This window comes from Phyllobates terribilis, unplaced genomic scaffold (assembly GCF_046119375.1).
Source record: "Phyllobates terribilis strain yellow unplaced genomic scaffold, ASM4611937v1 Scaffold_211__1_contigs__length_3443825, whole genome shotgun sequence".
Classification (NCBI taxonomy): Eukaryota; Metazoa; Chordata; class Amphibia; order Anura; family Dendrobatidae; genus Phyllobates; species Phyllobates terribilis.
The window spans coordinates 2343599-2359598 of NW_027362971.1; the positions used below are offsets into that span (position 1 = coordinate 2343599).

Consider the following 16000-nt stretch of genomic DNA (forward strand, 5'->3'; position numbering starts at 1 on the left):
TGCAGCCTGTTTTTCAAACAGTTGGTCAGTAGAACAGATCCGTCGGGCTCTGAGGAACTGACCTGTCGGTACGGATCTAATAACCTGAGGTGGATGAGATGATTTAGCACTTAAGAAGGCATTAACTGCTGTGCTTTTTTTGAAGATATCCGTAGATATTGTACCACCTTTTTCCTTTTTAATTTTTAAATCCAAAAAGTAAATTTCCTCAGAGTTCCACGTAGTAGTAAGCCGAATATTATACTGATTATCATTAAGTTTTTGAAAAAACTGTTCCAATAGTGCTACATCTCCTTGCCATAAAATAAATAGGTCATCAATAAACCTTACCCACATCTGGACAGCACAATTTAGCTCCGCTGGATAAATAATATTATGAAGTTGACGCACCCCCTGGGCCATGTGCAAGGGATACCCGGAGCCAGATCTGGATAGGGGTAGTAGTCCTTGTGGCGGTGACCCGGTCCGTGCCCAGGGTGTCAAACTAAGTGGCAGTCTATGGCAGTAGATGTTAACTTGATTGTCGACTACGCCACCCGTTGAGTGCGGCTTTGACGCCGCCGCTGCAGAGCAGTCCGCTGAGGCCGGTGGTATATGTGCAGCAGTGATGGTATAACCCCCAACGGGAGGGGTATGGCCTCAGGGCAGCAGGTGTGGATGATGGGGGTTGTGATGATGCAGAAAGAAGACTCAGAGTCAGGAGATGCAGTTCAGGGTTTTTACTTACTGGTGTTCTTTTGGTCACTCTGGCCTTGAGTGACCACCCGAGCCGTGCTGCGTCCACCAGGTCCTGGACTCGGCTAACCCCCAGGCGATTCCGGAGCGTGGTCCTGAGCTCCCTTCTGACTCTCTCTCTCTCTCTGGCCGTTCCCACCAGGGATCCACCTGTGTCCGGCTCCCTCGGGTCTCTTGTTGGTTGAACCTTCCCTGGCTTCCCTGACCCTATGCTCGGTGTGCCATTCTGGTGGATTTGGTGAGGGTCGTGGCAGATCCTGCCCACGACCTCCGGTTCCTGGCTAAGGTTTGTTTTGGCCTCTGCCAGCTTGGGATCCGGTACCCTTGTCCGCCAACCCTTCACCCTTTTGTCTTTATTCTGGGGTCTTGGGGTTCCCTTCTTGTCTTTCTCTCTGGGTCCTTCTTTCTCCTCTCTCCTCTGCAGGCTTAGCTCTGGAGCTGGGCCCAGCCGGAGCCACAGCTCCCTGTCAGCCCTCCTGGCTGAACTCCTCTGCTCTGCTCCTCAGGCTAAAAAGACCCTGTCCTAAGATGGTGCCCACCATATATACTCCCTCTATGTGTGAGCCCAGGTGACTAGCACCCAATGAGCTCCTAGCTTTACCCAGACTACTCCCCCTATCTGCCCCTACACTACTGGGATGTTCCACCCCCCTCCCACTCCAGCCAGGGACAGACGCTGTCGTACCTGCACATATACTGGTGGGAGTACCGTAGTTCTGTCCCCCGGAAATGGGATGTATGTAGTGCATGCAGCCTACTGAGCTCAGTCCCACACTCCATCCTTACCCGGGAGTGGAATACCACACCTCTGGAGTGAGGTGCAATACCCCTGTAGCAGCCGAATCCTCAGGGTGCTACATTCCCCCCTGGTAAATCACAGCACGTCCTCGGGCTGTAAAAGAGCAAAAACATAAAACATACAAAATTTTTGCAAAAACATCATAAACATATAAAACACCATATATATAACAGTAGCATAATACTCTTCATATAAAACTTTTCATAAAAAAAAAAACATTTTTGACCTCTGGCCACTTGTGCAAATTGTGACCAGGTAAGTGCCACAGTCTCTGGTAGAAAAACAGTTTCCTATAAAACCGGTAGGGGGCACTTTAGGAAGCGCAACTATTTACAAGGGATATGGCCGCTCTCAGTCCTCGGCCAGTGGGGAAAAGGGGGTGGCTGCTCACAGTCCTCAGCCTGTGGGGAGATGGGACACACTGGAACAGTTCACTGGTCCCAACGGGGACTATAATGGTAACAGTTATTGTACCTTCACGGGTAACTATTTACAGTGCTCCTACTGTACATCAGTGGCGACGTCCTCCAGCTCCTTCCTCCGTGTATTCTTCAGACCCGTCCGGGTCCTCTTGAGTGAACCCGATGAGGTCTCCTCCTGTGGGGTCCCACTCAAACTGCGCCTCCTCTAACGAGAGCGGGGTCATCTTGACGGGCGCCGGAGCTGGGATTAGGGGCTCATCCAGGGGTCTTTCTTTCCGGAGTCGGGGATGGTGGTACTCCGGTGACCACTCAAAGGGCTGCCCAACCGGGCAAGTGTGCTGGGCAAACAAGTCCTCACCCAGGTGCGGCACAGTGGAAGTTGAGGGCGCGGTGGTGGCAGCGGCGCCCGGGATCACTAGGCCTTGCGACCAGGCTTGGGGTACCCTGAAAGTAAAGGGCACCGTGAAGACGGCGGCGCCCGGGGGCACTCGGCCTTGCGACCAGGCCGGTGGCGTCTCCTGCTTGGCCGCGCTCAGGGTTGAGGCTCGTGACGTCACAGGGGGCGTGGTCGCGGCTCCTGCTTGGGGCCTAGTCTGGAGTGGTAGCGGTGCGGCAACGGGCACGATCAGTGGGATTTCGGGCTCTGCGATGGGGAGCGGGGGTAGACTTACGGCGGCTGGGCTTGGGGTAATGACGTCCCCTTTACTTGCCTCCGTCTCTTCAGCTCCCTCTGCGGCGTCGTCTCCGGCCTCCGTCCCTTCTGCATCCTCTTCAGGGGCAGGCGTGCTCCTCGTTGCGGGTGGTGTGCTCCGCTGGCGGGTTCCAGCCTGCTGGGCCATCTCCCTGCTCCATTCCGTCAGCGTTTCTCGCTGCACCTGGGCCATCCTCCATGCGAGGCCCTCCAGCGCGGTCTGTGCACGCTCCCGGTCTCGGGGGAGCTGTGCCAGGATCTCCACCAGGTCTTGTGGAGTGGTAGCTTGCAACAGGCTCCTGACCACAGGGTCGGTGCTGCCTGACTCTCCCTCCATCTCCGGGTACGGCTCCTCCAGACTCCTCCAAGCTGCTCCCATCTTCTCTCTTTTGTTCTGTCTCCGCCCACATTGAGGGCGGTCCTCGGGCAACTTGGTGATTGTCAGTTCCAGGGGCAGACCCCCCACGCTGATGGACATCTCAATCATTGCAGTCTCTGCTGGTGGGGGCGGTCTTCGTTTTTGGCGCCATTCTTGGTCCTGGCCCACGATGGGAGGTCGTCTCTTACCACCCTCTGGCACGCCCATAATGGCGTCCGCTCTGCCAGGGCGGGAAATCTTCTCCGATGGCGGGAACCGCTTCCCAGTGGCGGGAAACACTGCAGATGGCGGGAAAAGACTGCAGATGACGGGCAAATGGCGGGAACCGATCCGAGATGGCGTCCGATGGCGGGGACCCTCCGGAACTGGCGGGAGACTTCTTTTTGAGGTAAATGCGAACTTTTCTTCAGGCACGCAGTACCCGATGGTTGCGGGCACGTGATCCTGCCGACTACGCCAAAGTTGACGCACCCCCTGGGCCATGTGCAAGGGATACCCGGAGCCGGATCTGGATAGGGGTAGTAGTCCTTGTGGCGGTGACCCGGTCCGTGCCCAGGGTGTCAAGCTAAGTGGCATTTGGTGAGGGTCGTGGCAGATCCTGCCCACGACCTCCGGTTCCTGGCTAAGGTTTGTTTTGGCCTCTGCCAGCTTGGGATCCGGTACCCTTGTTCGCCAACCCTTCACCCTTTTGTCTTTATTCTGGGGTCTTGGGGTTCCCTTCTTGTCTTTCTCTCTGGGTCCTTCTTTCTCCTCTCTCCTCTGCAGGCTTAGCTCTGGAGCTGGGCCCAGCCGGAGCCACAGCTCCCTGTCAGCCCTCCTGGCTGAACTCCTCTGCTCTGCTCCTCAGGCTAAAAAGACCCTGTCCTAAGATGGTGCCCACCATATATACTCCCTCTATGTGTGAGCCCAGGTGACTAGCACCCAATGAGCTCCTAGCTTTACCCAGACTACTCCCCCTATCTGCCCCTACACTACTGGGATGTTCCACCCCCCTCCCACTCCAGCCAGGGACAGACGCTGTCGTACCTGCACATATACTGGTGGGAGTACCGTAGTTCTGTCCCCCGGAAATGGGATGTATGTAGTGCATGCAGCCTACTGAGCTCAGTCCCACACTCCATCCTTACCCGGGAGTGGAATACCACACCTCTGGAGTGAGGTGCAATACCCCTGTAGCAGCCGAATCCTCAGGGTGCTACACTCCCAATACCCCAGGAAGAGGCACGCATATGAGGGCGCACAAGACGCCCCCATTGCAGTGCCTCTCTCCTGAAGGTATATCCTATCTTTAAATAAAAAGAAGTTATGTCTTAAGACAAAATCAAGGAGCTGTTTCAACAGTTGGACCAAATGGCGGTTCAGATGTGTAGTATGCAGGTAAAATTCGACCGCCCTCAAGCCATCCTCGTGCTTGATTGAAGTATATAGGGACTCCACGTCCGTTGTAGCCATTATTATATCACTATCAAAGGAGATGTCAAGAAAGATTATACAGTCTGGACTTGGGTAGTTTAGCTCCGGGGGTCAGGTTAATAGGACAATCATTAGCACGATGAGGAGGCAAATCCTGACACCCCTTCTCAGAAAAAACGTCCTCAAAACTCTGTAGAGACAGCAGCAATAGAAACATTCAGACAGTTCCCATGGCAGTAATCTCCCCATTCAGTAATCTCCCCGGTTTGCCAATCCACCAATGGATTATGTTTAACAAGCCAGGGGATACCTAAAACAATCAGAGTAGGGAGATTCTCCAAAACATAGCAAGGAATGATTTCACAATAAGCTGAGCCCACCCTCAGTTTCACATTATGTACAATCTGAGTAAATGCTTTCTGTGCAAGTGGCGCCGAGTCAATGGCAAAGATGGAAATAGGTTAAGCTAAAGCACAGCAAGCGAGACCATGAGTTTTCACAAACTCAGCATCAACCATGCTGACCCCGACTCCACTGTCAGCAAACAAAGAAATTTTTTCGATTTTACTCTCTAGCACTACCTCTGCAGTCAGGACAAAGCGGGAACTGCAGTTTGGCCACAAATGCACCCCTTGTTTATCCAACTCCAGACTACCGAGAGTTAATCGAGTCTCTTTTTGTTTAGGAATTGAAGGACAGGTCCCAACAAAGTGTCCCTTTTTCCCACAAAAAAAACATACGCCTTTTTTCTTGTGAATCTCCGGAGAGATGTATGATGTAGAGACATCCTCTAGCTGCATAGGTTCCTCCACTTCCCCCAGTACTGGTTCACCCCCAGACCGCTCCCTTGGCAAAGGTACACAACCCCGACAAGAAGGCCCCAGAGAAAGAGGTCGCACCCGTCTATCCCGAAGGCGCCTATCCAGACGTATGGCCAAAGACATGGCAGCCTCCAAAGACTGAGGGGTATCATATACAGCCAAGGCATCTTTCAACCTTTCAGTTAACCCCTCACAAAATTGACTTTTAAGGGCTGAGTCATTCCATTTGGAATCCGTTGCCCATCTACGGAATTCCGAACTGTATGTTTCCACTGACCCAATCCCCTGCTGAAGGTGACGTAGCTTAGACTCAGCCAAGGCTACTCGGTCAGGGTCATCATAGATGAGGGCAAGAGCTCCAAAAAACCCCTCCACAGATTGGAGACAAACCGAATCCTGCGGTAACGAAAATGCCCATGACTGAGGATCACCCTGCAGTACAGAGATCGCAATACCAACCTGTTGCTCCTCATTACCGGAGGAGTATGGACGAAGTTTAAAGTACAATTTGCATGCCTCCTTAAACACAAAAAACCTGTCCCTACCTCCTGAAACCCTGTCCGGGGGGGGCAACCTTGGGCTCAGGCTGGACAGGCCTACAAGCAGAGACCCCCACATTGGTGACCTGTAGCCGCTGAAATTGCTGCTGCACTTCACAGCGGAGGTCATTCACCTCCAGAGACAGCCCGTGCAGCCGCTCTGCAAGCTCTGCAACCGATCCCATACCAAGGGAGAAAGGAAAGGTACACACCCAAAAACACAGAGAAAAAAAAGGAACCCAAAGTGTCAGATTTGTATCTTTTTTTGCTTTTTTTAAAAAAAAAACGTGCTCGGCCGGTTATAATGTCACGCCAGGTGTGCGTCACCCTGTCTCCCCCTAACGTCCCTATACAGCCTCCGCCGTGCCTCGCCCTACTATCCCTGGCGTAAGGCTAAAGTTGGGGGTGGAAGGAGATGAGCACTAGTCAACCTCCACTAGCACTCTAAAGACAAAAGGGAAGACAACACAGGAAAATAATAGCTTTAGAAGAACTCCAACAAGGCGCACGGCCTCAAGACTCCAAAGAGGACGTGATGCTGCTTCAGCCAAGTTCCAAGTAGGAATGAATATAACCAGCGACGCCCACCTAGAGAGACCAGGTATATATACACCCAGGCCAGAGGGAGGTAGTTGCTGGGTCCTAAAGACAACCTCCTAGCTAGGAAGCTGTCTGCAATGCCAAACTTGGAGATCTCCTACAGGCCACTGCAGGGCTACTGTCTATCTCCTCCGACACACCCGTGACAGGTGAGGAGGTGTTTTGGAGTAGACACTCCTGATTCATTGAAAGGCTCACACTTCTTAATGAATCAAGCAAGTATATAATTCCACATTTGTTAATTCATAGTTTTGATGCCTTCAGTGTGAATGTTCAATTTTCATAGTCATGAAAATACAGAAAAATCTTTAAATGAGAAGGTGTGTCCAAACTTTTGGTCTGTACTTTATAAATGGCTATGGTAGATCTGAAGCCTCTGGCACTTCAACTCTGTCCTCGCCCTGCGCTGCTAACTCCTGCTTGACTGACAGCCTCTGCTGTGTGATTTCAGACAAAGGAGTCATCAGTCAAGGAGGAGGATGCTCCACTGGGCAGGAACAGAGCTGGAGTGCCAGAGGCTTCAGATTTACAATTACGCTGTGTGGACAATTATTAGGCAAGTGAGTTTGTTGATTATATAATTTTTTTGCAGATTTTCCAACTCTATGCTGTAGACACTTGAATGCTTATTCAAAGATCAGGTGATGTGTATTTGAGTACTTAGGGTGTGACACTGGTCACTACTCAGGGACAAGCCATGAAGTGGGGAAATCAAGGAGTCTGAGGTTGAAAGCCAGGAAGTTACATCATAAACAGAGGGGTGAGGCAAAGGTGTAGTCAGGTTACAGTCCGGGGTCATAATTCCAAGAAGGTAGCAGATCAAGACAGATGGGCTAGTCAAATGGATGGTCAAAAGCAAATCCAAGGTAGGGCAACAAAGATCAGAATACTGGAACATATAGCACAAAGCACACACACACACCACTTGAGCAGAACTACAACTGGCAGAGATTAGAGGCAGACAGCCAGCTACATAGCCTGGGAAACACTCCAAACGGGAGACACCTGTAGGAAACCCAGCACGCTCCATCCCTGATTGGGCAACTGGACTGTCACTCACCACACTGACAGCTCAGCACGCCCCTGCCCCAGATTGGACGGGTGAGCTGCCACTCGCCACACTGAGTGGAGGAATCATGACACGGGGTGTGTGGCCTAAGGATACAACACCCTTTATAAAATTATTAGGCCACTTGTTTTCCTCAGGCAAAATGCAAAAAAGGGATTTAACTGACTCTGAAAAGTAAAAAATTGTGAAAAATCTTACAGAGGGATGCAGCACTCTTGAGATCTATAAAAATATTGGGGTAGTATTTTAGAATCATGAAAAATTTTGTTGCAAAAAATGGGTCGCAAAAAACGACACACATTATCTTATTTGAGAAGAATCAAATGTGAAGCAACTGGGAACCCATTATCCTTTAGTGCTGTCATATTCCAGAACTACAATCTCCCTGGAAAGCCCAGAAATACAAGGTGTTCAGTGTTCAGAGACATGACCAAGGTAAGGGAGTCTGAAATCCAACCATCAATAAGCAAGACACAGAAGGTGAAGAGTCAAGACTGGGCCAAGAAGTATTTGAAGACAGATTTTTCAAAGGTTTTATGGACTATGTTTTCAAAGATTTTATGGACTACGGAGGTTTTATGACCGCTTTCCAAGTGTCATAACTGTTTTTATTTTATCATTTTCTGTCATCATAGCTATACAAGGGCTCGATAACGGCCAGATAAGGTTTTGAATTTAATTGCAACCTTTCAGTTCAACTTATAATGTATTGGAAAAACAATTTTCTAATAGGTTTTTAGTTGTTTAGTTTTTATAATATTCAGTGTGCAGTAGGAATGATGTGTTAAATTTATTTTTATGTTTTACTAATTAGAAAAAAAGCTTTTAAAAACTTTAGTCTGTGTCACCATATTGTGAGATCCATAACTTATTTTTATTTTTCCACCGATGGAGCTGTTAGAGGTCTTGTGAATTGTGGGACAAGCTGTAGTTTTCAGTGTTACCATTTGGCATACATAACACTTTTTATTCAATTGTTTTTTTTCAAATTTATTTCAAGAGGCAAGTAGGTCAGAAAACAACAAATTTGTCATTTTTCTTTATTTTGTTTTATTATTTTTTATTTACAGCTTTAACTATGTGGAATAAAAACCATGATATTTTGATAGCCTGATCATTGATAACATGCAAATCATAGTGCATACCATTCCAGATAATCCTCTGAATTTCTGAATTCCATCATGGCAACTCATCATGTGACTCAGTAGTGTGTATGCATGTATGCACTCCGAACAACATCTAGGTACGCTCCTGATGAGACGGTGGATGATATCCTGAGAGACCTCATCCCAATGATACCCTGCGGATAGGTGAGTTTTGATTTTTGGACCATCCCTAGAAGCAATTGCATTACGTGCCCTTAGCTAATAAGATATTCAGTTAGGTCCAGAAATACTTGCACAGTTACACAAGTTTTTGGCATTTTAGCTGTATACCAAAACATATTCAAGATACAGTTATACACTGCTCAAAAAAATAAAGGGAACACTTAAACAACAGAATATAACTCCAAGTAAATCAAACTTCTGTGAAATCAAACTGTTCACTTAGGAAGCAACAATGATTGACAATCAATTTCACATGCTGTTGTGCAAATGGAATACACAATAGATGGAAATTATTGGCAATTATCAAGACACCCTCAATAAAGGAGTGGTTCTGCAGGTGGGGACCACAGACCACATCTCAGTGCCAATGCTTTCTGGCTGATGTTTTGGTCACTTTTGAATGTTGGTTGTGCTTTCACACTCGTGGCAGCATGAGACGGACTCTACAACCCACAGAAGTTGCTCAGGTAGTGCAGCTCATCCAGGATGGCACATCAATGCAAGCTGTGGCAAGAAGGTTTGCTGTGTCTGTCAGTGTAGTGTCCAGAGGCTGGAGGCGCTACCAGGAGACAGGCCTGTACACCAGGAGACGTGGAGGGGGCCATAGGAGGGCAAAAACCCAGCAGCAGGACCGCTACCTCCGCCTTTGTGAAAGGAGGAACAGGAGGAAAACTGCAAGAGCCCTGCAAAATGACCTCCAACAGGCCACAAATGTGCATGTGTCTGCACAAACGGTTAGAAACCGACTCCATGAGGGTGGTATGAGGGCCCGACATCCACAGATGGGGGTTGTGCTCACAGCCCAACACCGTGCAGGATGCTTTGCATTTGCCACAGAACACCAGGATTGGCAAAGTCGCCACTGGCACCCTGTGCTCTTCACAGATGAAAGCAGGTTCACACTGATCACATGTGACAGACGTGACAGAGTCTGGAGACTCTGTGGAGAGCGATCTGCTGCCTGCAACATCCTTCAGCATGACCGGTTTGGCAGTGGGTCAGTAATGGTGTGGGGTGGCATTTCTTTGGAGGGCCGCACAGCCCTCCTTGTGCTCACCAGAGGTAGCCTGACTGCCATTAGGTACCGAGATGAGATCCTCAGACCCCTTGTGAGACCATATGCTGATGCGGTTGGCCCTGGGTTCCTCCTAATGCAGGACAATGCCAGACATCATGTGGCTGGAGTGTGTCAGCAGTTCCTGCAAGATGAAGGCATTGAAGCTATGGACTGGCCCACCCATTCCCCAGACTTGAATCCGATTGAGCACATCTGGGACATCATGTCTTGCTCCATCCACCAACATCACGTTGCACCACAGACTGTCCAGTAGTTGGCGGATGCTTTAGTCCAGGTCTGGGAGGAGATCCCACAGGAGACGATCCGCAACCTCATCAGGAGCATGCCCAGGCGTTGTAGGGAGGTCATACAGGCACGTGGAGGCCACACACAATACTGAGCCTCATTTTGACTTGTTTTAAGGACATTACATCAAAGTTGGATCAGCCTGTAGTGTGTTTTTCCACTTTCATTTTTGGGGTGACTCCAAATCCAGGCCTCCATTGGTTAATACATTTGATTTCCATTGATGATTTTTGTGTGATTTTGTTGTCAGCACATTCAACTTTGTACAGAGCAAAGTATTCAATGAGAATATTTCATTCATTCTGATCTAGGATGTGTTATTTGAATGTTCCCTTTATTTTTTTGAGCAGTGTATAATTAATATGGTCTTAAAGTTGATTGGCACATCCCCAAAAAAATAGAATCTTCAAATGTTATTCCATGAGTATCAAACAATTAAAATCCACATGCTGGTGATAGAAAAAAACACTCTGATGCATTTCTGGCGCTGTGTGTGCCTTTAGTCATAGATCAATTTTCCTTTTCTTGGACTAATTTCCTGACGCATGCAAAGGACAGATTTAGTCATTGTTTGCAAGGTGACCAATTTATTCACTCTTTCTTCAATATATAGTTGTCTCTTTTTAAAGGGACGAAAAGTAATTGGACAGTTATTTCAAAAGCTCTTTAATGAGCTGCATGGGCTATTCTCTCATTAATCCATCATCAATTAAACAGGGTAAAGGTCTGGAGCCGATACCAGGTGTGGCATTTGCATTTGGAACTTGTTGCTGTGCACCCAGAACATGTTTACAAAGGAGCAATGGAATGAAAATGGAATGGAAATTACCATGGAAGAGAAACAGACCATCATTAGGCTGAAAAAAGAAGAACACCATCAGAGAGATAGCAGAAATGTTAGGTGTGACCAAATGAACAGTTTGGTACATTCTGTAAAAAAAAAGAGCGCACTGATGAGCTTGAGAACTCAAAAAGGCCTGGACGTCCACAGAAAATAAACAGTGGTGGATGATGGCAGAATCCTTTCCATGGTGAAGAAAAACCCCTTTACAACATCCACCCAAGTGAAGAACACTCTCCAGGAAGTAGGTGTTTCAGTAGCTAAGTCTACCATAAAGAGAAGACTTCATGAGAGCAAATACAGAAGGTTCACCACAAGGTGCAAACCATTAATCAACCTTAAAAATAAGGTCAGATTAGACTTTGCCAAAAACATCTAAAGAAGCCAGCCCAGTTCTGGAGAAGCATTCTTTGGACAGATGAAACTGTAACATCCCTGGCGGCGTGCTTGCATGGCTTACCACCTCCCACCATGCAAGACCGCAATCTTACCTATCAGTCCAGGCTGCACACTATGCTCCAGTACCTGCTGTGTGCATGTCTCTTGTCTGATTGCTTAGGGCATCGGCTTGGTGACTGTCTGATTCTTAAAGTTATCGTGTGCGCACTCCTAATGCGTCCCCAGCCTATTGCTGTGAGTCACTGGATACTTAAACCCCCTCCACCCAGTAGGAGGTGCCTGAGCAACACTTTCTTACAGTGTGTTCTGTGCAACTGTGAGTTGCCAGGTTCTGTCCTGAATCTAGTCTGTTTCCGCTACCCTGGGGGCTGAGTACCCAGGCCCGTTACCTGTATCTCTGACTTCTAGTCTGTTTCCGCCACCCTGGGGGCCGAGTTCCCAGGTTCGTTCCTGTATCTTGTTACTGGTTCAGTTCCTGTCTGAACAGTGTCCTAGCCCGTTACCTGTTTGTCTTTATGTCCGTACCTTCCCTTTTCCTGCAGTGTCTGAACCTGCACCTAACTCCAACTCGTTGTCTCTGTACTTCTGTTTGTGAGTTTTGTGTCCACTCGCTATTTCATTGCAAGTACCTTGTGTGTATCTGGTTCTGCTTGTTCTGTTTCCCTGCCTCCATATCTACCTCCTGTGTTCTAGCTCTCTTCCTGTGTTTCCCAGTCTGTTCCACGTGAACAGTGCCCTGTCCTGTCTTCCTGCGGTTTCGCTCTGCTCTGCTTTTCCTCCACACCTGTGGCTTCGCTCTGCTCTGCTTATCCACCGCACCTGTGGTCTCGCTCTGCTCTGCTTGTCCTCCACACCTGTGGTTTCACTCTGCTCTGCTTGTCCTCCACACCTGTGGGTTCGCTCTGCTGTGCTTGTCCACCGCGCCTGCGGTTTCGCTCTGCTCTACTTGTCCACCGCTCCTGCGGTTTCGCTCTGCTCTGCTTGTTCACCGCACCTGCAGTTTCGTTCTGCTCCACTTGTCCACTGCTCCTGCGGTTTCGCTCTGCTCTACTTGTCCACCGCGCCTGCGGTTTCGCTCTTCTCTGCTTGTCCACCGCGCCTGCGGTTTCACTCTGCTCTACTTGTCCACTGCGCCTGCGGTTTCGCTCTGCTCTACTTGTCCACCGCTCCTGCGATTTCGCTCTGCTCTGCTTGTTCACCACACCTACAGTTTCGCTCTGCTTTGCTTATCTACCGCACCTGTGGCTCTGTTCCTGTATCCCAGTCTGTACTAGTCCCTATCCAGCCTGCGTTCCTGTCTGCCTGTACCCACCTGTCAGCATACCAGCCGTGCCTGCCAGTTCCCGCCTGTCTGCATACTAGCCGAGCCTGCCAGTACCCGCCTGTCTGCATACCAACCGAGCCTGCCAGTACCCGCCTGTCTGCATACCAGCCGAGCCTGCCATTACCCACCTGTCTGCATACCAGAAGTGCCTGCCCGTTCCTGCATTCCCCGGTGTGGGTCAACAGCTGTGACCGGGATCTGACCTGCAGTGGCACCTGGTCCCTCTGCTCGGTTCCTCCCTGGTTCATGGAGTCGACTGAGCCGCCGTGTGACCTTGGTCGGACCGAGTTGATACTTAGTCACGCCCCTGCAGGCACTCCTCGGTTCATGGTCCAGTGGGATCACTAACCATGCTCACACCAGTCAGTCCGGGCGTGTGCGTAACAGAAACTAAGATAAGCCTGTACCAGAATGATAGGAAGAAGAAAGTATGGAGAAGGCTTGGAACGGCTCATGATCCAAACAATGCCACATCCTCTGCAACACATGGTGGAGGCAGTGTCATGGCATGGGCATGCATGGCTTCCAATTGCACAGGGTCACTAGTGTTTATTGATGATATGACCGAAGACAAAAACAACCTGAATTCTGAAGTGTTCAGGGAGATACTTTCTGTTCAGATTCAACCAAATGCAGCAAAGCTGAATGGACGGCGCTTCACAGTACAGATGGACAATGAGCCAAAATGTACTGTGAAAGTAACATGGGAGTTTTTTTAAGGCAAAGAATATTCTTCAATGGTCGAGTCAATCACCAGATCTCAACCCCATTGAGCAGCATTTCACAGGCTTAAGACAAAACTTAAAGGGAATCTGTCACCCCCTGGTAGATATCAGACCTGTACTATGGGCATACAGGTTATAGAAAAGTAAAACTATACATACCTATATGGTCCATAGTAGAGGTTGATTGCAGAGAAATCTGTTTTTATAAACTCCGTTGTGCACAGGCTTGGCGTCCGGGGGATGCCAAGAAATCCCCGCCTATCTGTTTATTATTCTCTGAAAACCCCGCATATGTGCTTATTTATCATATCCCCCCCCCCTCCCCTGCACATCACAGGGCCCTATGACCTGCATTGGTATCCCTCACTTGCCGGACATGCGCAAAGCGCTGCTCATAAAGAACGCGCTTTGCTTCCTCTCGGCCCCGTCTCTCTGTGCACTGCGCTGCAGAGTTCTATTGCGCAGACATCGGGGAGTCACTGTCACTTCCTGGCGCCTGCACAATAGAACCCTGTGGCGCAGTGCACAGAGAGTCACGGCCGGGATGAAGCAAAGTGCACTTTATGTGAGCTGCACTTTGCACATGCCCGGCAAGTGGGGGAGAACAGTGCACGTCACAGGGTCCTGTGACGTGCAGGGGAGGGGGTAATAATGATAAATACACACAGGCAGGGATTTCAGGGAATAATAAACAGATAGGCGGGGATTTCTTGGCATCCCCTGGACGCTAAGCCTGTGCACAACTGAGTTTATAAAAACACATTTCTCTGCAATCAAACCTCTACTATGGGCCATACAGGTATGTATAAATTTACTTTTCTATAACCTGTATGCCCATAGTACAGGTCTGATATCGCCCCGGGGGTGACAGATTCCCTTTAAGGCAGAAATACCCACAAACAAGCATCACTGAAGTCAGCTGCCGTAAAGGCGGCAAAGCATCACAAAAGGAGGAAACCCAGCGTTTGGTGAGGTCCATGGCTTTCAGACTTCAGGCAGTCGCTACCTGCAAAGGATTCTCTACAAAGTATTAAAAACATTTTATTTATGCAAAAGTTAATTTGTCCAATTACTTTTGAGCCCTTGAAATGAGGAGGCCTTTGTAATTAATGGTTGCAATTCCTAAACGTTTCGCAGGATATTTTTGTTCAGCCCCTTTAATTAAACCTGCATGTCTCTACTTCAACAAAAATACTGGCATGGTGAGCACAAATCTCGAAGATTCGGTCACTGTCCAAATATTTCTGGACCTAACTGTATTTGGTTGCTATTGAAATTTATTTGTGGAAATGATTTCAATATAGTAATATGATGCCAATTTTATGTTTTCTTTTGTTTTACTAATTAGAAAAAAACCTTTAAAGACTTTAGTTTGTGTCGCCATATTGAGAGATCCATAACTTATTTGATAATATATAACTTATATGATGCCATTTTTCAATAACTCACCAACAAAAATAAGATGCAAGTCTTGATAATAATAAAAAAAATATACTATATTTATTTATTCATTAGTTTTATAAAACCACTGAAAAACCCACAAACAGAAAGGTAAAAGCAGGATGGGCACGTGATGCAGCGGGTACAGAGTGACACAGGTAACTATATATACAGTGGGTACGGAAAGTATTCAGACCCCTTTAAATTTTTCACTCTTTGTTTCACTGCAGCCATTTAGTAAATTCTAAAAAGTTCATTTTTTTCTCATTAAAGTACACTCTGCACCCCATCTTGACTGAAAAAAACAGAAATGTAAAAATTTTTGCAAATTTATTAAAAAGAAAAAAAACTGAAATATCACATGGTCATAAGTATTCAGACCCTTTGCTCAGTATTGAGTAGAAGCCCCCTTTTGAGCTAGTACAGCCATGAGTCTCTTGGGAATGATGCAACAAGTTTTTCACACCTGGATTTGGGGATTCTCTGCCATTCTTCCTTGCAGATCCTCTCCAGTTCCGTCAGGTTGGATGGTGAACGTTGGTGGACAGCCATTTTCAGGTCTCTCCAGAGATGCTCAATTGGGTTTAGGTCTGGGCTCTGACTGGGCCAGTCAAGAATGGTCACAGAGTTGTTCTGAAGCCACTCCTTTGTTATTTTAGCTGTGTGCTTAGGGTCACTGTCTTGTTGGAAGGTGAACCTTTGGCCAAGTCTGAGGTCCAGAACACTCTGGAAGAGGTTTTCATCCAGGATATTTCTGTACTTGGCCGCATTCATGTTTCCTTCAATTGCAACCAGTCATCCTGTCCCTGCAGCTGAAAAACACTCCCATAGCATGATGCTGCCACCACCATGTTTCACTGTTGGGATTGTATTGGGCAGGTGATGATCAGTGCCTGGTTTTCTCCACACATACCACTTAGAATTATCACCAAAAAGTTCTATCTTCGTCTCATCAGACCAGAGAATCTTATTTCTCATAGTCTTGGAGTCCTTCATGTGTTTTTGAGCAAACTCTATGCAGACTTTCATATGTCTTGCACTGAGGAGAGGCTTCCGTCAGGTCACTCTGCCATTAAGGCCCGACTGGTGGAGGGCTGCAGTGATAGTTGACT

General features: G+C 48.1%; 1 pseudogene; it reads left to right on the top strand.

The window, feature by feature from the left end:
- The window catches only part of LOC141213729 (uncharacterized), a 60188-nt pseudogene extending 52047 nt beyond the window's left edge, over window positions 1-8141 (top strand).
- The last annotated feature ends 7859 nt before the right edge of the window (window positions 8142-16000 follow it).